The sequence below is a fragment of the Lissotriton vulgaris genome, chromosome 9 (genome assembly GCF_964263255.1).
Source record: "Lissotriton vulgaris chromosome 9, aLisVul1.2, whole genome shotgun sequence".
Taxonomy (NCBI): domain Eukaryota; kingdom Metazoa; phylum Chordata; class Amphibia; order Caudata; family Salamandridae; genus Lissotriton; species Lissotriton vulgaris.
In genome coordinates this window covers 210,272,690-210,295,951 of record NC_141697.1, presented here as the reverse complement: position 1 = coordinate 210,295,951, position 23,262 = coordinate 210,272,690, and positions in this window count along the sequence as shown.

The window sequence follows — 23,262 nt, the reverse complement described above, 5'->3', positions numbered from 1 at the left end:
CATGGGCAAGGAGAGGCGCAAGTACATGCACAAGGAGAGGTGTAAGTACATGTGCAGGGAGAGGCGAAAGTAGAGGCGCAAGGAGAGGCTCAAGGAGAGGCGCAAGGAGAGGCGCATGGAGAGGCACAACTAAAGGCGCATGGAGTGGCACAACTGCCCACAACGCTTGTTCCTCTAGAAGTAGGGGCACATCAGGAAATAGAGATTCAAGCGGATGTATCATCCGTGGAAGCCACTCCTCCTGAGGATGATGCATTATCTTCCAGATCCCCAGCAAGAAAAAGGTCAAGGAGGGCTACTACAAGTTATTCTTCAAGACCCCTTTCTTCTGATGATCTTGATGTTGATTGGAACCCACCAATGCAGTCTGAGAGTGAGGCACGCCATGAGCCGAGAAAGGTAGCTAAGCCTAAAAGGAAGGTTCCCGCAAGGCTTTCAGTTATGGGTGATGACGACGAACAAGAAGTGTATTCTGCTGCTGATGAACAGTCTGACGACAACCCAGTCATCACAGTTGTCACTCCAGCCCCAGCGGGCATGCAGCAGACAGACGTTTTGACCCTATCCCGAATGGTTGCTGAGCGGGATGTGAGTTGTGTGGCACTGGTACCGCCACCAACGCAGTTAACTACAACACCAACACGACCTACAGCTTCCATATTTTTTCAACAGAAGGGCCGGCAGGGACCTCCATCCAGCTCGACCTCCATTACCTCAAGTAGTGGTGCTGTAAGTGAACAACAGAGTCGAATTCAGCCACGCTCATCCTCCACTTCATCTGGCATTGAAACTGAAAGTAGCACCTCCACCACCAGCAGACATCTCCAGTCCCCAGTTTGGGACTTCTTTAGTGTTAGCCAAAAGGCGGAAAACATTGTCATTTGTTCGATTTGCAGACAAGTAGTTAGTCAGGGTAATCTTGGTACCAACTATGGCTGGAGGCCAGAGAGGTCATCTGAAAAACACCACACTATCGTTTGGGATGCGCACCTAAGGAAGATCCAGGGAGCAAAAAGTACAACAAATCCAAATGTATCCATTGATATTGCATCTGATGATGATGATGAGGGGCTTATTGTGCAGGGTGGGGAAAGTAAAGAAGCAACAGACATTTTTTCTGGTACACCCAGTATCCCTGGCAGCAGCACTGCAGTGGAAGCGCCCACACCCTCTACCCCTGCAACATGTATGAGGCACACTAGGAGTCTGGGAGAGACACCAATGCAAAAAAGTACATCAATGAGCCTAATTGGTTTGAAGAAGTCTGCATCATCATCACCACGTAAAACGGTCCAGACCACCATTAGCAGAATGTTTTGTTCGGATGCGCCATTTGAACGCAACCACCCAACGGCACGTCTGTATAACGCAAAGCTTTTTGTTTCGTGGAAGGGGTGGGTTTTCTAGAATTTGTGGCAACAGTCTACCTTAAATGGAAGGTTCCTAGCTGGTCCTATTTTGCCAGAGTCGCTGTTCCAGCACTACATCAAGATGTGCTGGATGTGATTGGCACAGCTATTCAGAAGAGTGCTGTTCACACGATCCACCTGACAACAGACATGTAGACCAGTTGCCAAGCCCTTGATTACATGTGCATCACTGCACACTGGGTCTCTTTTCAGGGGTTAAAAACAAGTTAAAAGCAGGTGTTGATACGGACACAGTTTTTCAAGCTACTCGGAAACATGCAACACTAGCTATGTTTGCCATGGAGAAAACTCATACTGCACCTAACCTTTTGGTGGATTTTGATAGGAAGGTCTATGAATGTCTGCATCCAATAAATCACATGATTGGTTATGTTTCCACGGATAATGGCAGTAATATAGTTAAGGCCATGCAGCTAGATGTCTATTTCAGAGTGCCGTGTTTGGCGCACAGTATTAACATTGTTGTGCAAGATTTCTTGAAAAAGAAACCACAGTCAACAAGTTACTGACCACCTACCGAATAATCTGCACACATTTCAGCCATTCTTTTAAGGCCCAGAAGAAGCTGAGGAGCATTCAAAATGAACGTAGACTGCCAGACAAAGGACTCATCCAGGAGGTGCCAACACGTTGGAACTCAACTCTTTACATGCTTGAGCGTCTGTCTGAGCAGTGGGGGTAATCAATGAGTATGTCTATAAACTGGGTTCTACTATGAAAGACATGAGGCTAGAGTTGGAGGAATGGAAGCTAGTTGCAAGCCTGACAGACATGCTTCGTACTTTTGAGGTCTTCACGCGTGAAGTCAGCAGGGAGGACTGTTCTTTGGGCAAAGCTATCCCATTGTTGCGCATGCTAGAGCACCAACTGAAGACGGTGTCTTCAACCTTCCCAGGTGATGCTGAAAGCAAGATGCATAAAAGTTGGTGGAGAGGTTATTAAGCCGCCTAGTTGACAATGAAACCCTTAAAAAAATACATACAGAACAACATTACATTTGTGCCACTATTCTGGATCCACGCTACAAAAAGGCCGTGGCCAGCAAAGCATTAATTCCTTTTGATGATGCAGATGTTTCAAAGTACAAACATTGGCTAGCTGTGTCAGCCACTGGGTTCGAAAAAGAGCAGCAGAAAATTGAAGGAGCCAGCAGAAGTACAACTGAATCAGCAGGCCATCCGGCGTCAAGTTCCACTTCTGAATCTGTGGCCAAAGAGAGTCACTTTCCCTCACAGACGTTAACGACACCAACAACCGTATCATCATCCTCACCTGCACCAGGCCCAGCCATAATATTGTCGGAAGCGGATTGGCTAACTCATCAAGGGTTTGCTTGTTCCAGTGATGCAAAGGCCACAGATGGTACACAAAGTAGAGCAACCCTGGAGAACCTTCAGTCGCTGGTGCAGGCCTATCTGGATAACACAACAGAGGTCTTCGTTAATCAGAACCCATTGCTGTATTGGTATAGGAAAAGGCCTCTATGGCCACTGGCCACCAACCTGGAGCTAAATTATTTGTCTTGCCCACTCTCAAGTGTGTCTTTTGAACGTGTTTTCAGTGCTGATGGTGCCATTGTAACTGAAAAAAGGACCCGCCTCTTGCCCAAAAATGTGGAGAGGTTAACATTGATCAAGATGAATCAGCACTTCATACTACCAGATTACAAAATACGTGAATGCACGGAGGAAGAAGAGGACACCGACTTAGGTGATGGAAGTTCTTCTCTGTTACTTGACCTACTCCCGTTTCAATTCCTAGAATTTGAGGACGAGCTATACTTCCCTGACACCGAGGCCTGAAAATGACTTCCTTTTTTTCGTCCTTATTCACTTTTATTCCTGTGTGTCTTTCTTTGTTTTGCAACTTTTACCACAACAAAACTCTAATCACCTAATCACAACAAGTCCATCAGCAGCACTGTCTTCATCTTATGTCCTTATTGATTTGAAGGTGCCGCAGTCTGCATTCCAGAGGTTCAAAAGTTCACAAGTCAATCATGCTCCTCTATCCTCCTCCTCCAGACTCCCCCTATCCATTTCCCTCAAGGCAGATGGCTGGATTACGCAGAATAAAGAAACTTTGTCTTCGTAGAAGAGTCCCCTCAAGTGGGACTGGAATTACGGACTACATGCTTGCTGATTGCTGACATTATCAGCTGTCATTGACTGTTATTATTTAATCTTTTATACACTAAATGCAACTCAAGTCTACTCTGCTTTTTTTAACCTTGTTCAATTCAAATTGTACTTCAACTGCAGGGGCATTTTCCAATATGCAAAATGTCCTTGAACTTACTGTTTGCCAATATACTATGATGATGGATTAAATAATATATCTTTTTTCTTTACAGTCACTCACTGGGATGGATGGATCATCAGCGTCGGTTTACGGAAGAACTATGGCCAATTAGTGAGTGCAAACAGGTAAACCAGTCTACAACAACTACTACAGCAAAACCACATGTCTGCCTAGTGGTGGTATGGAGTGGTCGAGGCAGTGTAGTGTTGTTATGCCAGGCAGAGTACAGAGTACAGCAGTTTATGTAAAATTGGGGCTATGTGGCTTGCTGCATCAATTAGATATGCTTTGTCTGTCTGTGTCAATGAGCCTAGGTATGCTACATCAGGTTGCTTCACTCAGTGGTGCCTGCCTTGACCATCTGCATGGCCCTGACGTAAGCATGGGCCAAAAATCTGTTACGCTTAAGAATTTGCGAAATTTTGGCAATTTTGCGATATTTGCGGATCGCAAATTTGCTGCTGAAAAACAGCAAATTTCGCGAGCGCAAACTGAGTGAAGCAACCTGGTGCAGCATACCTAGGCTCTTTGACACAGACAGACAAAGCATATTTAGGTTTAGGGTTCAGTGTGGTTTACTAGGGTTTTTGGGTTTAATTAATAAATTGGTAGGGTTCCCTGAGTCTAGGGCTCAGGGCCCAATGAAAGCTCGTTCATAATGATGTTAGCAAGGTTTTAGGGGGGTTTGGCATTTTTTCAGTATTGGCCACATTTTTGGCCTTTTTTAGTGTTTTGAGGGCACGTGTGTTTGGGTGAACTAGTCATACAGCTTCCAGTGGATCTATTTTGTTCTGCCTTGCTCAGATTCTTCAAAATCACTGGAACAAGTGTTCTGGTAAGTTTCAAGAGGATCGAAGTAGTGGAAGTGCTGAAAAAAGCAATTTTTTGTCAAGGTGCGATTTGCCATGTTTTGGGGATAGCAGTATTGAATGTTTTTGGGGGGCTGCTTGGGGGTGTTCTAGATCTTTGGGGGTGGGTTGAGGGGTCTGGGGGCACTGCTGGGAAGGTCTAATTTTGATTGCAAGTGGTTTGAAGAAAATCCATGGTGGAAAAGATATTTTTTTTAGCAGTATTGCATGTTTTTGGGGGGCTGTTTGGGGGTGTTCTAGATTTTTGGGGGTGGGTTGAGGGGTCTGGGAGCACTGCTGGGAAGGTATAGTTTTGATTGCAAGTGGTTTGAAGAAAATCCATGGTGGAAAAGGGGGGTTTGGGCCTAGTTGCAGAGAGCGCTTTTGCACAATTGAAACTTAGGCCTTGCAGTATTGTATGTTTTTGGGGGCCTGCTTGGGGGGGTTCTAGATCTTTGGGGGTGGGTTGAGGGGTCTAGGAACACTGCTGGGAAGGTCTAATTTTGATTGCAAGTGGTTTGAAGAAAATCCATGGTGGAAAAGGGGGGTTTTTGGGCCTAGTTGCAGAGAACATTTTGGCACGAGCCACAAAAATCACCCTTAGTTACTAATTACTATCCTTGAAAAGGAGACTCAGAGTACGCACTTTCGAAATTATGATTATATGTAATACTGTCACCTCTGAAACTGAAAGTGTTATTTTTGCACTACACAGCGTACCTTATATTTTTTTCTCCGTGGTGTTTTAATTTTACTTCCTGTTTTTCCATCAACAATTACAGGCCAGCTTTTACCCTGTGCCATGGAACAAACGATTCAATCAGGGTTACCATTAGCCATCCGCATTTCCGAATCAGGCAGGCAGTGGATAGTGTGTCTGGTCACCAAGATTGATCGACGGAGCGTCAGATGGAATGGAGGAGTACCGCGAATAGGAGGAATGGCTGGATGCATGCAACTTCACAAATTCAACAGGACAACTACAACATACAGTTACAGTATCCTCTTAACTTTTCCTTATCTTTTAAATGTTATTGTTGTGAACTTGAACTTCTATGAGTGGGACTCTGTGCGTTTGTTTGCTCTCTGCTTCAAATTCATCCTTCCAGCTATTTGATAAGTTTCTTTGCTATTTCTAAAACTAATTTAATGTACTAATAAGTGTTTATTCTCTCTGAGGACAGAGAGGCAAGTGAAATTGCGTAATTATAATAATTACTGGAGCCCATTACTGTCAAATTGTTTCTTCATAATTATTAGTAAGTTGTAGTAAGTACTACTTTTCAGTAACCTAACCATCCATTTAGCAAACAGCTTCATGCATGTAGTAGTGCACTTCCTTTATGTCCCTTAAAAGATTTATGGATATCTTCGGATCTAAAGATTTGTTTTTCTTCATTTGTTGTTTGTACATGCTGTGTTTTTTTTTCCTCTCTCCACAAAGCTTTCCCCAAAACCCCCATTCCCATCCAATTTTCAAACCCTAACCCTCTTCCCCCGGGCTATGTGTTTTTTCATTGAGGTGTGACTAAATGACAACAAGAAATTCCACACACTTGCTGGGGAGGATAAGGTCAAAGCAACAGAAAAATCATTCTAATCAGAATTGCATGTGCGCCATCGTGGATTGATCATCAACAACATATTCCTTCTACACGTGACAAATCAAATGCTTAATGCTTACGTTGCTTTGTCCTTTGCCTTAATACTATTTCTTATAGTAGCCATACTCCACGTAACTAATACTTAGTTATCTTTTGAATACTTTAGCACTGCTTAGACTACAATTTATGGCACTGTTCTCTACCGTACTATCTATCGTACTGTTTCTAATGCTACGCTCAGGCCACTCAATGTTTCATTTCCTTTTTTTTCATATGCTGCTACTGCCAGTGTGTACCACTACTACTACCAGCATAACAATGATATTTCAGCAATCCAGGATTCAAGTCAACACCCAACCTTAATCGCCATTTGACATGCAGCCAGCCATGTGCCTAGCCCTATTCTCAAACACGAATCACAGGTAAGATAAGCATTTTGGGGAGGTAGAATAATGGGCTAGGACTCGGAGGAGAGGAGAAACTGGCAGTAGTACTAGTAAAGAACTAGTAGGGCAATTGAATTCACTAACTCTGTTAGTGGCACTTTTGTACATGTTTGGATGGTTAGATATTTCATGCTGGTAAGTTTGAAGAAAGCAAACGTACTGTAACCCCCACCCACCACCACACAAAATAATATGAACGCGTTTACTATGTTTAAGTATGTAAAATAAATGAATATATTTCCCCTAACAAAAATAAACTAACCCAACTCTCCCGCTCCCTAAACCAAACCAATGTCCAAATGTCCTTCAAGTCCCTTTCCCCAACGCCCAATTCCCACCCCCCAACAGTTTTTAAAAAAGGGGCAAAGGAAAGTCACTTCCTCCGGCGGTGTCCTCCTGTGGACAGGTCCCGCACCTCTTTGTGGAGGTCCCGGAGCTGGCGCTGTTGCTTCTCTGCCAATCGCTCCAGGTAGTCAACTCGCTTTCGGAGGTGGCGCAGACATCCCATCCAGGCTCTGGGAGGCTGTCGGGCCATGGCGACGTTTTGCTGGATGCTGCTGGCTGGTGGACCCGGGGGCACTGGAGGAGGATGCAGTAGTTCCCGTCTCCTCCTGCTCCTGAGCCCACATCCGCCGATATTCTGCGCAAATGGCCTCCAGCTTACGTGCCCTGGCCCGGACAGCCATCTCCTTGCGGGTGAGCTTTTTTGGAGCATCTATATGAAGAAAGAAAGAAAAATACTGTAGCCAATAGTCTTTAACATTAAGTCAAAATAATTCAACAGAAAGTTGTCTCACAGTAACACTAGCAACTTGCAAGCACAGTATAACATTTTGGCATATATATTTCAGCAGTATTTGTAGGCCTGTGACATTAGTGGGAGTTTCAGGAATTTTACTAGCAGCACTATGGACTCACTACTACATAGTCAGAGACTACACCAGTCTTCTTCTTTTTTTTTTCTCTTGTTTTGCAAAAGAAATTACTTGTATGTGAACTTGTGGTAGCTGGCATAATACCAGCTCACTCAGCTTGCACCCAAGAAAAACAGACACAAGCCATGATTACGCAGGCTCGCATTACTTTAAGCAGTACATGCAGGCGGGGATAGGAAGCTCTTACTTTTCTATATGGGTGGCACTGGTCATACTCGGTTACAGCAAGGGCTACTGCTCAATGTAATTTATATTTCGCGCTGCCCACCCGGGTCTTGACTACTTCAAAAGGAAAATGAAGATTATTCATTTCTGATCATATATCCTGCCAATCACATGATTTTTGCTTATATGATGGATGACTTTAGGTGCTGTGGAGAAGTGTGGCTCAGGGGTTAGAGGCGACAGACCCAGAATCTGAGATCGGCCCTGGACCAGGGTTCAATTCCCCGCCTCGGCGGGTCTTGGGCTTAAAAATTCCACGGACTTGATAATTCTCGCTCCGGTGCCTTCTCGACTCACGGGTTCACACTCTGCGACTCTGGGCAATAGCTTGCTTAATCTCCACAACAGCCCCTCGCGGCGGGATGCCTGGCTTTCACCTTGTGGATACCCTGCCGAAGTTATCTCACAGGGGAATACCAGGACGGGTTCCCTAAGCAAGCGCCGGGAAACCCACTGCGGGTAGCTGTGCGCTATACAAGCTCAAATACATTTACATTTACATTTACTTTGTTTTGATAGTTTGAGTGAACAACAGCAATTGTCCACCCATGACACAACTGAAAGAAAATTATTAACATAGGGAGTGAGTGTGGTACCCATAATTGCCAGAGGAAGTGACTTGACTTGATATAATGTCAACTATACAATACATACACAATATATGCTGTGCTTGCAAAGAAAACTACTGTACTGTTAGTCAAGGGAATATTTAAATTTTCTGAACAATCACAACTTCTAGTATTTGGATTTCCTCAGCTTTGCTACTCTGGAACGGACATGCTGTTCAAAGTAACACTGTTCATCCGCTGAGCGTCTGCTCTACTATATACACCACTACTATCTTTGAGGAAGAAGAAGATAGCATCCAAGCTTTCAAAGTAAACGTCTATCATTCTTCTTAATGTCTCAACTTGTACCAAGTTTACTTTTTCTCAACAACCAACTAACACCATTTTCATTTTATTTTGTTAACCACCGTCTTGACTTGCGTTTGAGTTTGGCCCAAATGATATATTGTAATGCACACCACACATGCATTTTCTGATTTACCCACACAGGCAGTCATCTTTTCTTTCTCCTCCAACCATCCTTGCTTCAAGCAGCCATGCATCAGATTCTTTCCTATTAGCCACCTCTGCCTGCATTCAAAAACACGTATCATTCTTTACAGTCATAAATGTCCTTCCATTCACCCTATGTTCTTTCCCTTTTCGTTCTTCACATCTCTCAAGATCATCTGATACGATTTTCCTTCACGATAAAAGTTTCGCAGCTGAGTTAAAGTCGAATAGAGGGGGCCATTGCTTACCCGACAACTACCGCCGCTAATGCTATTACTAAGTCAATGTTGACTGTCTTCTCCGTGATTGGCAAAAATGTAGTTCTAACTTAGTAACTGTTATTAACAGTACAGAGTACTCTTGTACTAGTGTACTGTCTACTGTACAGTACATCATAAACTCCTTTGCGAGCCTAGTCTAAAATGTCAATAAGTAAGGGGTATAATAACTTACCACCGTCCGCTGCTGCTGAGCCATCCCCCTCAGCCTCCTGGTGGCACTTGTGGCACCGCCGCATCTGCCCCTGGAGTGGACCCCACCTCGCTGCTGGCCCCAGCACTAGTGGTGGGAAGTGCCGCATCCGATGTTGTGACGCCTAGAAAAAACATGTCATATTTTTTTAGATGCCATACACCACCCCCTATTTCATCTCGTAATGGAAGAGAAGATGTTAATACATAATATATACAACTTTTAATTATTGGGACTGATGAAAAGTCATGGTTTTGGGTAGGGTGTTAACTTATATTCTTAGCCATAACATGTAACACTTTTTGGCACAACTGATGAATGCTTGCTCATTTGCGTGCATCATTTTTCTAATTACAGACAGAACCAACTACTCCTCTTCACCACCAGGAGGACTTGAAGTTCCAACAAGGTGAGGGCTCCCGAGTTCCGCACAGTTACTTCTGACTGAGTTATGTGGAAAGTCGAACTGCACCTATCATCAACAATGTCCTATTTCTCTTGTCCATACTTCTGTATGTGCAGAATAGTCCCTGAAACACTAGCGGTAGGGTATGTGTACTACTATCAAATCAAAAAGCCAACTACTAGCTTATTCTTGGTTGACATTGACATTTTGTTGTTGGAAATTGTCAAAGCACTAACATTAAGAAGACTGGAATACAAAGCATGGGCAACTTAGAGAACTGCACTCGTTGCCTCTAGAGCTATTGCTGGATCAGAGTTTTGTTTAACACTGTTTGCCGACTGGGCAAGCTTAGCTACCTACGCAGACCGACTCATAATAATACTAAATAGTAGTAGCACAGAGAGTGATGGTAGAGAGGCAGGATAAGAATGTAGAAACAGTCTACAAGAAGATCAAAGACTATTTTGTAAAAAATAGAATTAGGAAACAGTTTGGAATGAATAGGAGCTGTAAAAGTTAGGAAAGTATAATTATATTAACAACAGAACAACTTACTGCGGCCAGCAGAAGAGGCTGCAGAGGACCGTTCCTGCCCACTTTCTTCCGCTGGAGTGTGGGGTGTGCTCTTCTTGCCCCTGGGAGTGCTGAATGTGAAAAATACACAAACATGGATGATTGTTTTTTTGAAATATTTGATTTCTTTGACCACAATATAAAATCATCTCGGGGAAACAAATTACCAACAATTGCACTACATGTATTGACCTATCTGATCTGGTCAACTAGGAGGATACTAGTACAGTATGGCAGTACAGTATGGCTAGATTCCAAACCGTCTACTTGGAAAGTTATGTAAATCACTAACTAAACAAACAACAACAAAAAGGTTTTACTTTGACTGCCAGCACTCAGCAGCACGCGACGTGGCAGACACAGTCCGTCATCATGATTGCAGACCACTAAAAAATGTCCTACTACTAATAACAAGTCATAATATACTCAACCTATCAATCCACCACTATTTCCTGGCAGCAGGAGTACAAAGGAAGGACTAGACTTGGGTCTCTAGACTCTCCAGCATTAGGCAGTTCTGTAAAGTACTACACTCATACATATTCAGGCCAAATGAGCACAAAGTTGCAAACAAGTAAGCATAGTAGACGGGTCCCCTGCTCATCTCCCTTTACGAAGATTACATCATTTTATATGTACGCGCCCCGTGTGATAACCTGGAGCTGCTGATACGGGAGAATATTCGGTTCAGCAGTTATTTGGGCCTCTGGATCAATTGGGGTATGTCAGATATATTCCCACTCACCTCAGGCACCACGAGATGGGAGTGTGAATTTCCTCTAAAGTGGTGCAAAGACTCCAAGAAGTACTTGAGGATCCACAGCCATAAAGACACAGAGCAAATTCTCCAACTGAATTATGCTCAAACTAGAAGAGCAGGTGGACAGGTAGATGAGACTTCCAGTCTCACTAGCAGTTTGAGTGGCGTTAATAAAAAATGATTGTACTGCCAAACTTCTTATATTTATTTCCCAACATACACATCCCACTCCCAAATAGCTTTTTTCTAACACTACGCTCTCGCCTGATTCGGTTAGTCTGGGGGCAGCAAGAGGCTCAGCGTGTGCTGGGATGCTATGACTTTACCATACGAAAAGGGGGGATTTGGAGTCTCTAATCTACAGATGTATTTTCCAGTGTAGTTACACTCACTCCTGGTACCATCCGGATGTATGGATCCCCTATGCGAAACCTGAGGACAACCTGGTTCTGCCAGCCACCTTAACCCTTTGACTGCTGGGGCTATTGCCCTACTGTGTCGGGGGACAGGGGTCGCCCACAGCGATCCCATGCTCATGACGAGCTCAGCTCGTCATGAGCCACTGTGCTCCGGTGCTCATGACGAGCTGAGCTCATCACGACCACGCCCGTTTAATGGAACGTTCAGCACAGCAGGGGAATTAGCTCAGAGTGCGAGCGTTCCACGGGCCGTGACGAGCTCAGCTTGTCATGAGCACCGGTGTACCGTGGCTCATGACGAGCTGAGCTCGTCATGAGCATGGGAGGGGTTAAATACTATATTGCTGCAGGGATACCCTAGGGACCCCCGTAATAACCAAACTTTTTCTACTACCAGTTGGGCTTGGCGGAAATTGCAGAAAGTCATCAAGACTGCCGCAATATACTCTCCTGGGATCCCTTTATTGAAAAATCCATGGATTCCCATTATGAAAGAGAAATTAGGGCAACGCACACTCATTAAATATTCCATAACGACAATTGGGGACCTATTCACAGGAGGACATGTTTTCTCCTGCACCGATAAGGGGAGGTTTAGTGAGGCAACATTTATGGGTCACTTTATTTTTAACCAGATTCGCAGTGCTCATGTAAAGTGCTCTAATGCCTGATACCTCCGGGTCAAGTCCACGCTATATAAAACTCCCAGAAAACTGCATGGCCACAAACAAAGAAGACAAACTGTCCGCTAGCCACATGATCAGAATATCAACAACCAGCAAGAAGGCATGGCCACAAACCAAGAAGATATGTATCAACTATGGCAAAAGTACACTAGGTGGCTACACAAAAATGCCACCAGCCACATGATCACAACAACAGGAAGGTGGCCTGGAAAACAAAGAACATATGCAGTCCTAAGGTGGACACTGACTATGCATAATGACCACTGACCACATGGCATAATGAACAACAAAGGGAAATGGTGGCCTATGTCAAATATGCACACACACTGGCTAGACAAAAGAGTCAAGGTAGCACAGAGAACACAGCATTAATTCAGCAATGCCAAAAATGAAAATTAACAGGGCTAAAAGAGTTTGCAACAACACACATCCTCCAAAGCCATTACCCCACCTGTTCACTGTTTGCAGGGGAAAAAGTGAAATACTACTTAGAAAACACATTTTGTATTTAATCCTATGTAATCAATGGCCTAAATGGTGTTTCCATTCAACAGACAAAACAGAAACAGTTGTATCATGCACCCATGAATAGTACAGGGCCTACTGGCTGGAAGGCCCGTTGGCAGACTAGGTCCCAAAGTCAATTAAATCAATATTGCAAATGTATTACTACATGGGAGGAAATTGTAGCAAACTGCAACATTTATCTTTCACAAAAGAAGAAAAATGTAATGCAAAAAAATAACTAGGCTATTTCTAACACTGAAGGCCACCCACAACACCAAATTTTAAAAATCGAATATAAGTACAAACAAATCCAAGTGAATGCCCTCAATCAAACAAACAACACCCTTATACACTAGTTTTTATACTTACTTGCGATACCTCAAAAACAAAGTCCTTAAATAGAATGGTATGTGTGCAGGAAACAAGGAGAGTGAGCCTTCCAGCTCCAAATCCTGTTAAAGAGTGACCAGGAGAGGGACAAAGCAATGGGAGGAGCCTGGAAGTTGGAGTCTCTGGGGCACTTCCTATTAGTATGGAAAAAAAATACATTTTAAAAAACGTCTTCTCATAGCAAAAAAACCTCCAACGGCCAGTTTGAGAAGAAAATCCACTCCAAATACCTTTCTCAGCTGCATTCTCAAGCAGAAAAGCTGCGTGGCTGCTCTGTTTGTGATCACAATCGGCACTTAGGATGTTAGATTGTTTATGTCACGGCCAGAAGCTGTATGAGTGATTGCGAAGTTTCAGGGGAGCTCGCTGGTGGTGTGAAAAGTCTTGCACGTGCTCGCAAACCACCCGGGAGTCTTGTCACTCGCGGTTGAGAGCCAAAAGATAATTCAAGTGTGAAAATGGAAAAAAACCTCTGCTTCGTGCCCGAATGGCAGAATTGAGGACCTGAATTCCACAAACGCCACGAGCCAAGCGGAGTTTACCACCTGGGCTTAAAATTAAATAGGAAAACCCACAAAATGCCCCAAATCCCACAATCCCCCTCTCCCCAACAGTCCCACCCACCAAACAAAAGTTTCCATTCCTTCATGGAACCTGGCGGGACTCCAGGGTAAGTTACACTCCCCTGAGTGGGGGTCTTTTATCGATGATCAGGATATATGCCTGTTTCAGGAGACATGGGCTCGGAAGGACACATGGCGCTCTGGGTATGCAACCTTTGCAATCCCAGCTAAATGGGAGGGAAAAGGACGGCCCTCGGGAGGGCTCGGTATATGGGTGGCGTCCCATTTGGGATGCAAGGCTAGGGTCCTCCACACTAACTTCCTGGACATTCAATGCGTGCTGCTGGAATGGCCAAATCACAGCCAACTCGCACTTATAAATGTATATTCCAGACCATCGGGTATAACAAAGCCTTCACCCACCTGGAATGAGCTCTACCTTATTCTCCCCAGGATTCCCTTGGCTACTGGGGTTGTGCTGGACGGAGACTTTAACTGCCAGTTTGAGCCACTTAGCCTGATCATGGAGGGTGCACTCATGGAAGAGGATGACCAGTGGGGAATTCCACAATTGGTTGGCCCCCCACTAAAGCCATGGTCCCCCCTAGTGACACAAACTACGGCACTAACTCTCAGCAACTCCCTGAGAGCTTGTAATGGCCGATTCAAGAGTGACATCCCCGCAAAACCTACCTTTAACAGATCAGGGCAAGGGTCTCATTTGGACTATATTTTGGTCCAGACATCTAACTGGAATAGGGTCTCTGATTTTGTGGTAGTCGAAAGAACTGACAGTGACCACAACGCATTAATTCTCTCTCTTATCACACCAAGTGGGTTCTCAGGCAACCACTGGCAGAGGCAACCCCAAATCCCAATTTAATTCTCACAAACGATAGGCGTAGAGTGAGGTGGGCAAAGCTTGTGAACAATCCTGCACATATTTCCGAGTTGTATGTCCAGCTAATCCCCATATTTGAACGGGTCGGGGATCTTATTAGTCATTCTTCCCCAGAAAACATATTCTGCAAGCTGGGCACCCTCCATGTGGAATTGGTGGCTAACCTCATCGAATTTTTAAACCCTATAGGGCTCTCCCCTGCTCCCAGCCAACTATAGGCCAATCAGCCTTATTGATGTAGCACAAAAAAAAATTTCTAGGCTGATACTTGACCGCCTCCAAGATTGGATGTCGGATAACTCTGTTTTAAGTACATATCAGGCAGGGTTTAGGTCCAAGGTCTCGACGATGGACCAAATTTTACGTCTGGCCCTCTTGTTCTGGAAGACGGTGCGGGTGGAGGGGGGTTAGCTGTACACTGTCTTTGTCGATCTCCGCGCAGCCTTTGATTTGGTTCCGCGGAGTAAACTGTGGGCAGTACTTGCCGAACTTGGGGTCCCTCCTGCTCTTTTAAACATCATTGTTCGATTGCATACTCAAAATTAGGCTCTGGTTAGGTGTGGGAGGTTGGGTACCCTCTCACAAAGATTCCCCGTTGGCAGAGGGGTAAGGCAGGGATGTGTTCTTGCACCAACCCTGTTTTATCTCTTTGTCAATGGGGAAATCGATCACCTAGACAATGTTCCCAATACAGATGCACCAAGGCTTGGTGGCAGAAGGGTGGCCTCAATTATGTTTGCGGATGACACCGTCCTGTTATTGAAATCCCCAATGGGGATTCAGCGCATTCTGGAGGGCATTGAGGCATTCTGCCAAGACCACCGTCTTGAAATAAATGCCCTGAAGACTAAGTACATGATTTTTAATCCCCCCAAAAAATCACGCCCTAATCCCTCTATAGGCCCCAACAGTCCCACCCACCAAACAAAAGTTTCCATTCTTTCATGGAACCTGGCGGGACTCCAGGGTAAGTTACACTCCCCTGAGTGGGGGTCTTTTATCGATGATCAGGATATATGCCTGTTTCAGGAGACATGGGCTCGGAAGGACACATGGCGCTCTGGGTATGCAACCTTTGCAATCCCAGCTAAATGGGAGGGAAAAGGACGGCCCTCGGGAGGGCTCGGTATATGGGTGGCGTCCCATTTGGGATGCAAGGCTAGGGTCCTCCACACTAACTTCCTGGACATTCAATGCGTGCTGCTGGAATGGCCAAATCACAGCCAACTCGCACTTATAAATGTATATTCCAGACCATCGGGTATAACAAAGCCTTCACCCACCTGGAATGAGCTCTACCTTATTCTCCCCAGGATTCCCTTGGCTACTGGGGTTGTGCTGGACGGAGACTTTAACTGCCAGTTTGAGCCACTTAGCCTGATCATGGAGGGTGCACTCATGGAAGAGGATGACCAGTGGGGAATTCCACAATTGGTTGGCCCCCCACTAAAGCCATGGTCCCCCCTAGTGACACAAACTACGGCACTAACTCTCAGCAACTCCCTGAGAGCTTGTAATGGCCGATTCAAGAGTGACATCCCCGCAAAACCTACCTTTAACAGATCAGGGCAAGGGTCTCATTTGGACTATATTTTGGTCCAGACATCTAACTGGAATAGGGTCTCTGATTTTGTGGTAGTCGAAAGAACTGACAGTGACCACAACGCATTAATTCTCTCTCTTATCACACCAAGTGGGTTCTCAGGCAACCACTGGCAGAGGCACCCCCAAATCCCAATTTAATTCTCACAAACGATAGGCGTAGAGTGAGGTGGGCAAAGCTTGTGAACAATCCTGCACATATTTCCGAGTTGTATGTCCAGCTAATCCCCATATTTGAACGGGTCGGGGATCTTATTAGTCATTCTTCCCCAGAAAACATATTCTGCAATCTGGGCACCCTCCATGTGGAATTGGTGGCTAACCTCATCGAATTTTTAAACCCTATAGGGCTCTCCCCTGCTCCCAGCCAACTATAGGCCAATCAGCCTTATTGATGTAGCACAAAAAAAAATTCTAGGCTGATACTTGACCGCCTCCAAGATTGGATGTCGGATAACTCTGTTTTAAGTACATATCAGGCAGGGTTTAGGTCCAAGGTCTCGACGATGGACCAAATTTTACGTCTGGCCCTCTTGTTCTGGAAGACGGTGCGGGTGGAGGGGGGTTCGCTGTACACTGTCTTTGTCGATCTCCGCGCAGCCTTTGATTTGGTTCCGCGGAGTAAACTGTGGGCAGTACTTGCCGAACTTGGGGTCCCTCCTGCTCTTTTAAACATCATTGTTCGATTGCATACTCAAAATTAGGCTCTGGTTAGGTGTGGGAGGTTGGGTACCCTCTCACAAAGATTCCCCGTTGGCAGAGGGGTAAGGCAGGGATGTGTTCTTGCACCAACCCTGTTTTATCTCTTTGTCAATGGGGAAATCGATCACCTAGACAATGTTCCCAATACAGATGCACCAAGGCTTGGTGGCAGAAGGGTGGCCTCAATTATGTTTGCAGATGACACCGTCCTGTTATTGAAATCCCCAATGGGGATTCAGCGCATTCTGGAGGGCATTGAGGCATTCTGCCAAGACCACCGTCTTGAAATAAATGCCCTGAAGACTAAGTACATGATTTTTAATCCCCCCAAAAAATCACGCCCTAATCCCTCTATAGGCCCCAATAGGCCTGAAAGAGTCTTCACGTTCGATTATCTGGGTGTGACTTTGAATGACAAACTGGAATGGGGTGAACATCAAACCAAGTCACAGCTCAGATTGGCTCAAATTGCAGGGGGAATAATTAGGCTAGTCAATTCTAACAAATCATCTATTAGACCACTAGCCCCCCCCTTGGAGATCTACAGACTCCAGGCCAGAGGCGCGATTCTTTACGGCAGTGAACTCTGGGGACATACCTGCAAGAGGGACTTGGTCATGGTCGAGAACAAGTTTCTTAGACAACTTTTAAAGTTACCGGCCAGCACCCCGCTTCTCCCTATTAGACTGGATCTGGGTCTAAAACCGTTGGATGAAGTAGTGGGTGTAAAGCCTCTAACCTTTTGGAGAAGATTATGGTCTACCCCTGAGCTAGCCAACTATAGACAGGAATTGAAGGAAATCCTTGCTCTCCCTACTATCGAGAACATCCCGTGGTTCAAATATCTGAAAACTGAGTTTGCCCGGCTGAGTCTCCCCACCTTCTGGAGCGATCCTGAAATGGCTTGCCAGTGTTTGTCTCGTAAAGATCTGGTAGCAACCTTCTATGCTTCTAATTTTGAATCCCATATACAGGGCTCACGCCCAGATTCCCTGGCTAACACCTTTCTTGGGGTGAAAGACTATTACAAGTTTGAACCAGTTCTTGACGATATTTTCCCGAATCTGGCCAGAAAGTTATATTTACAATGGCGGTAGGGCTCTCTTCTGCTCAGAGCATTTACAAGCAAATGGAACCCCCAGACCATGAAAAATTGCCCAGGCTGTAACTGCGGGCTTGAAGACGAACTGCATCTAGTCTTCTTTTGTCCCGCATACTGTGCGGCCAGGAGGTACTAGATAATTCCATTATGTAGGAACCTAGGGTTTGTTAAATGCTCTGAGGCCTTTAGAAATATTAAGACCGATCTCTCAAAAGTAACTGTTTTCGCTATGGCTAAATTCCTCGAAGCAGTATGGTATAAGAGAAGGCTTTTAATCCCCTGGTCACTACATTCCTGACCAGATCATGTACTAGTGATTGCGCAACCTTATGTATTGGATTTTTTTAACCAGAATCTAAAATGTTTATAACATTGTCTTGTTTTTTTCGAATATATGTCCAACTACTATATAACAATGTTTTCATGAGTGTAGTAACCCGTATGCTGTTATCTATGGGGACATTGTCCTGTTTTTATTTGTATGCCATCCCACTACTGCTATAACACTGATGTTTAAATTTGGTTACTTTTAATTTTATGTGTATCTTTTATGGTAATCACCGAAATAAAGATTATTGAATGATGAATGATGATGAAAAGTTTAAAAAAGGGGCAAGAGAGGCCTAGCGGTGGGCTAGGAGCTTCCTCTTCAATTTTTCCAAATGCTCCTCCATACTGGCTTCCAAGAGCGCCAGCCTCTGGACCATACAGAGCTGAAAGGCTGTAAAATAGAGGGGGGCAGCAGTGGTATAATGGTGCCAGGAAGCTGCCTTGTGACCATGGCACCTTAGTACTGGAGGCACTGGGAGCTGGCTGGGGCCCAGGGCATTTGAGGTTGCAGCTGCTCCTCCTCTTCCTCCTGCTCCTCGGCTACCAGCTGCAAGTATTTAGCCCTGATGGCTTCCAGCTTCGTTTGCTGGGTCCTGACTGTTATCTCCGACCTGTTGTGTTGTTGTGATGAATTGGCAGGAGTAGCTATATCAAGAAAGAAAAAAAGATAAATTGTAACCAAACTCTTAGCAAAAACATAAAATTATATAGTGGCACAGTAGCACTAGCAGTACATAACATTTCCTGATATCCTCGGGTGATTCAATTTTGATGTGACTAGAGTTTCAGGCATTAAGCACTGTGGAGTACACAAGCATTATTCTCTCTCTTGATGAGCTAAATTAATGTAGGCATGCCAGCTCAGCTTGTGCCCTAGACATACACACTTGTATCACGTTACTTTGCTATTTCTGCAGGTGGAGCAGCTGTACGAGACAATTATCTCTTTTCCTATCACAACCATGCCATGTTAAATGCCTCAATTTCAACCTGACTACAACAAGGCAGATGAATAGTTTCTATGAATGATATATCTAACGTGAGGTACTACACTAATTATAAAGAATAAAATTATGCAGACAGACATTCTCCTGGCTGCCCATGGGAAAAACATTGCACTACAATACTGAGAAAGGATTAGGGGTTTGTAATCCGCGTTTGCAAGAGAAAGAAGGACTCACCAGTTGTTTCTGAGTATCGTGGCCGGACCTGTGGATTGTTGCCTGGTTTCCCCCCGCCACCGCCGCAGTTTGACATTGCGTGTGGCCGCAGAGTGGGGGAACTACACTGCCCAGAAGCCCTGTGGACCACGCCCCATTACATCACACGCCCAGGGGAGCACAAAAGTCTGCGTGTATTGCGGCTGAGCGGGTTTGTAATCCGCGTTTGCAAGAGAAAGAAGGTCTCACCAGTTGTTTCTGAGTATCGTGGCCGGACCTGTGGATTGTTGCCTGGTTTCCCCCCGCCGCCGCCGCAGTTTGACATTGCGTGCGGCCGCAGAGTGGGGGAACTACACTGCCCAGAAGCCCTGTGGACCACGCCCCATTACATCACACGCCCAGGGGAGCACAAAAGTCTGCGTGTATTGCGGCTGAGCGGGTTTGTAATCCGCGTTTGCAAGAGAAAGAAGGTCTCACCAGTTGTTTCTGAGTATCGTGGCCGGACCTGTGGATTGTTGCCTGGTTTCCCCCCGCCGCCGCCGCAGTTTGACATCGCGTGCGGCCGCTGAGTGGGAAAACTACACTGCCCTGAAGCCCTGTGGACCACGCCCCATTACATCACACGCCCAGCGGAGCACAAAAGTCCGCGTGTATTCCCGCGTCGCGGGAGAAGCCCGGGACAAGGGCGGGGCCGTCTGCGGTCGTCAGAGGTCGACTGAGGTTGGGTTGGGCCACCCCTGTTTTAAGTGAGATCCAGAGTATCCTGTATTATTATATGTTATTTTGGAGTTTGTTGTAATTCCCCTACATATATTGTGGTATTTGCATAGGGCCAACAGCTTGCACCTAACTTTGTTCTGCTTCGACTACTATAATGACTTTGCGATCTGGTAAAGAGAGACTGGTACAGGTCACCACATCGAACGGGGTCTTTACAGGCACTATTGACCATTTCTTCAAACGGACTACCTGTATTATTGAGAAATAGATAGCCCTTGCCGAAAAATGTCTTTCCATTGATCTGGTCACTGGGAAACGGTCCTCGCTTGGGAAAATAGGCCAGGTTGAACCCCCGGTCCCACTATCCCAATAAGACTCTAGTGATAATAACGGCATCAATTTAGATACTGTGCTTGTAGACCCACTATCCCAACCAGACTCTATTGATAATAACGGCATCACTTTAGACACGGTGCTTGTAGATCAGGAGCCAGATGACACTGCTATACCTTCAGATACATCTTCGAGTAGCTCCCTTTACAATAACCTAGTGAATATCGATATCGATGATAATGAAACTTCTGGACCTATATCCAGTCCTGAGATTAAAAACCCACCCCAAAAAGATCCTCTTAAATCAGGACCTAGTAAAAGGAAACGGAAAGAGAAAACCCAGAAGGGGGGTATCGCGAAGGCTTCAAAAGGTAACTATAATATAGCACCTACAGTAAACATAACAGCACCCCTGGCCATCTCCCCTACAAACACTATTAATCATCTCCCATCAAATAATGCTGATGATCTTCTTTTGGGTAAGATAGAATTTGTGGTAAAATCCCTACTGTTACCATTACTTGAACGGACAAGGTTGCTAAATGATAAAATGGACCAGATGGAGGCGTTATTGAGAGATAATATGGAGACTGTGAAAAATTTAACAAATCCCCCTGCATTTACAGGTGATGCCATTCCTGGGACCCAGAGACACCCTAAAAATAATACAGGAGGGTCACGGCAGTTGGCCAAAGCTGCACCATCATCATCACTAATGCCATCCCGAGAAGTGCAGCCAAAACAGGCGAAAAATAGGAATGAGCCTAAACTAGCTAAAGACAAACCTCCCAAGCAGGCCAGTTAAAAATACCCGCCTAATGGAACAAGACAACTTAACTAGGAAAAATGTTTATCGCAAACCACTCTATGTTAATCTGCCACCAGAGTCCGTACCATATACCATCATTCTAACAGGACTGGTCCCTCTAGAGGAGGGGAAAGCAGAATCACATTGGGACCTATATAACAAAGTAAATTTTTAGCTCAATAAGAACAGGCCACTTCCACCAAAACAGAGATCCTCAATGTAAGAAGAGTAGACTGGTTGGGCCATGGACTAAAGGATCTAGAGGAGGACTGCATTATCGTTAGTTTTAGGGACCCCTGGGTGCTAGACCTTATTCGCAGAAAACCAAAGTTTGGTAAAGTGGGGGATGTCCAAACAATAACATTGCATTATTTTTACCCTCAACTAGGATTTCCCAGAAACCCTCCCTTTCAAACACCATCTTACCACAATAACGAACCCAGAGGGAGACATCCCCATGACTTGGCTACATATTCCTTGTTCTACCCCCAACTTTCGAATCGGTACGCCCCACTTAGTGGTCTGGAAGGGGTTGATTGACTCTCCTGTGATCCAAAAAATAACCATAGAGTGTCCAATACAGTTAGCAGTTTGGAGGACTTGAACTCTTCTCACACACAAAGGGAAGATAGCTGCACTCAAAAATCGGATAGCCAAGAGATTGTAACTAAAGCGGGACAAAATGTGAATGGATTCGAAATTGGGCTGTTGTCTGGCGAAAGAGGAAGGGGGCATATAGACCCTCACATAAACAACCCTACAAACCAGGAAAATATTATAAAGTTAGCCTCATGGAACACTGCTGGGCTGAAGGGGAAATTAGATGGAGCTGAATGGGGGGCTTTTATAGACCAGCATGACATTTTATTATTCCAAGAAAGCTGGGCACTTGATGCTGTTTTTCGAATTGGTTATCTCACTTTCCATAAACCTGCAATCAAGGGGAAAAAGGGAAGACCATCAGGTGGGCTGGTAATATGGATTAGACAATCCTTAAGCTACAGGATATTGGAATTGATAGTCCATAATAATGACATCCTGGGTTTAAAACTCCAGAGAGATAATCATCAGGAACTGTTTATAATCAACATCTATGCTAGAGGCCTACCAGGAGGGAGGAGCCCAGCAATCATAGATGACTTAGACCGATTATTGGATTGTATTGGGAGGGACAAGTGTATTGTGGTAGCAGGAGACCTAAACTGCACTTTTGAACCCCTGCCTAGCGAGGGAGATGACAGTTATGGGGAGGTTGACCAATTATGGAATGTTCGAAACCTTGCCATAAACCTATCAAAAAGGTCACTGAGGCAGCTCTTCAGTGGTTGGGTCTGTGCTTGGAGTGGGGCTTAAGAGCTGTTAATGGTCGTGCTAAGTCGGACAGGTTAGGACAGGTTACTTTTGATAATGGTTCTACCACAAGTAGAATTGATTACTTCTTAATCAAGCTAGAGTTTTGGTCACTGGTAGAGGACATGGTAATCATACAGAGGACAGAGAGTGATCACAGTCCCTTGGTGTTAAATTTGAATGTAGAAGAGGGAACAGTTAATTCCAAAGCTACAAATTGTATTACAGCAGAGACCGTTTTAACCAACGACCGCCAAAGGGTTCGATGGTGTAGAGTTTTGGATGACCCAGTCACCCTGGATAAAATTTCCAACGAAGTGTCAAAATCGGTAAAACAGGTCAAGTTAGTAATTGGTGACATAGGTTTAGTCGAGCAGATTAGCTCTATACATGAGCGCCTGTTTGATAAAATAAAAACTTTCTTCACAAAGTCGGGGAATTCAGGGAAAATGGGTGGAGATCCTCCTGGTACTAAATGGTACGATAAAACCTACTGCAAAGCCCATAGCTCTCTGATTAGTGCCATTAAAAACAGGAATATATCATTGATTAAAGCAGAGAGGTTGAACTACAAGAGGGTCCAAAAGCTTGCGAAGCAATCATGGGATGACCGCCGCTGGCAGGACCTG